This window comes from Anopheles aquasalis, chromosome Y, assembly GCF_943734665.1.
Source record: "Anopheles aquasalis chromosome Y, idAnoAquaMG_Q_19, whole genome shotgun sequence".
Taxonomy (NCBI): Eukaryota; Metazoa; Arthropoda; class Insecta; order Diptera; family Culicidae; genus Anopheles; species Anopheles aquasalis.
In genome coordinates this window covers 727501-730000 of record NC_064879.1, presented here as the reverse complement: position 1 = coordinate 730000, position 2500 = coordinate 727501, and positions in this window count along the sequence as shown.

Here is a 2500-nt window from a genome sequence, read left to right as displayed (position 1 = left end):
AACCACACACATACACATATACGCAGACAGACACATGCACGCACCGATGGAATGTGGAATCATTTGTGGAATGTGCGTGGGCGTGTGCACGCGCGTGTGCCTGTGTGTCTGTGTGTGTGTTGAGATAAGGACTATTGTGCGTAATGTACCTTGAGTAAGGGAAGGGCCCCCCCCCCCCCCCCCCCCCCCCAAAAAAACCCCAGCGTTGTGTCCCCCCATGGCCACAGAACTATTTCCACACACACCCCATACACGCGCAAATTTAGAAACCACTTCTTTACACACACACACACACACACACACACACACAGAGGCACATACACATGTGGTCGCCCGCGCAAAGGTTGTGTTGGGCACAAAGCGGTGAGCGGTGGGTGGGTAGCTTTAGTGGTCACGCGACTGTAGCCAAATCAATGCTGGAGTACGTTTATTCTGTAGTAAGCGTGCGTAAGTAAGGAGACGGAGATCGTTCGGCACCCGGGGGTTGGGGTGGGGACGCCTCCGCGCCTTGGAACTAAGGGACGAGTGCGTAGATCGCAGAAGTGCGGAAGGGTGGGAAGGGAGGTGAGGGAGGGAGGGAAAATGTGGGAGGATTTGTGAAGCGTTGCTGCATTTTCCCCGTGTTCCAGGTGACAATCAAACATTCTCCTTGTGCATCGACTGTTACTGCTATCGACTGCAATTTTTAGTTTCTTTCTCTCCCTCTCCCTCTCTCTCTCTCTTTCTCTCTATCTATCTATCTCTCTCTCTCTCTCTCTCTCTCTCTCTCTCTCTCTCTCTTACTTTCTCTCGATCTCTTTCCTCATGTGTGTCCCGTTCTGTGTTTATTTCAGTATTCCTTAGACTATGGGTCCATCGTTTCCGAATCCTTGTTTTATTCGTTTCTGATGGTGCTTTCGTGCTTCTTGACCCTTTGTACAACCGTTCCCTCCCATATCATTCGCTTCGGACTATTCGCATGGACGCTACGTATAGGGCAGTGGCTCGCTGCCGGTTGCTTGTTCACAAAGCGATTTTACCAACTGTAGGAGCCCTCTTCACCTCCTCTTCACCATCACCACCTGCGAACCGAATGTTTGCAGGTTGCTCAGCGCGCGTATGCATGTGTGTGTCTGTACGTGGGCGTGTGGGTGCATTTTTTTATAGATATATCTGTGCGTGTGTATCGGTGTAGAATATGTGGTGGGCTAGATGCGAAAGAATGGTGCAGGCCGACAAAGGGAGGCGAGAGCGATGAAAGAACTACGAATAAACTACACAAACAAAAGCAACACAAAACACACACACAGATACACACATACACAAAACAACAAAACATTAATCTAAAGAGAACATTTAGATAGAACATAGAACATAATTTGTATCATCCGCTGTCGGTGTAGCAGGATGTAGCACACCGAAGCGAGCTCATCGTTTCCACATTGGCATTTTGGAGCAAGTAGCAGGAGCCATGCCTGGAGGATGAACAGACGGCGGATATAACGTATGGACGAGTCGCATGAAATTGAAGAGAGACAAAGAAATAATAAAATAAGAAGCAAGAGAGAGAGAGAGAGTGAGAGAGAGAGAGAGAGAGAGAGAGAGAGAGAGAGAGAGAGAGAGAAAGAGATAGAGAAACTGAGTAGTGCGAGCGGAAAGCACAGCGAATGCGAACACGAAAAGATGAAACCAAAAATCTTAACAAGGGTGGAAAAATCGAAGAAATGAACTATTACTGCGAGTGTGTGCCCCTAGTGATGGCGATGCAACACCGGTAAATCACACATACAAACACACACACACGCACGCATATACGCAGACTCGAGGAAATGAAAGTGGAAAAGGGCACGGTGAGAAGGTCCGCGGCAAACACTCCGTGAACCGGCACGCGGAGTGAGTTGCACGTAGTACGGGGGGCGGTGTAGGAACGAAACGGGCAGCAGTTTTTTTAGGAGGAGAGGGGAGGAGGGGAAAACGAATGGAAAGGGAGAGGGGAAGGTGCGGGGGAAGGAGAAGAAAATTACCACAAATTATTTTTTACGTACTCAGCGGCAAAAACCATGGGCAGCAAGGGGTGGAGCAAGGTGGAGGGGAAATATGACCGCGATCATCTGTAACCGTTGCATACTAGTGCAACATTGGCATGCATGTTAGTTGCATTTAAAAAGGAAAACCAACAATAAAACAGAGGGACAACCCGACACAAGCCGAGAGGCAACCACCAAAACCGAAGATGAAGAAGAGAAGAAGAACAAGAAGCAGAGGAACGAGACAAAAAACCCCGGCACTCAAGGAAGCGGATATGCAGAAATTGAGAGAAAGGAAAAAGGACAACCCAGCAGGAGGGAAATCCACATGCATTAGCGGCGCTACTCGAAGGGGGTTGTAACAAAACAAAAACATAAAAACCTAACCAAATACACAGCAGAACAGCAAACCAACGGTCGACACAACGCATTTTTGGAGCCAGGAGTGGCGGTAGCTACGAACATACGCCTCTGTAGTAGATTTGTTCTAGCTG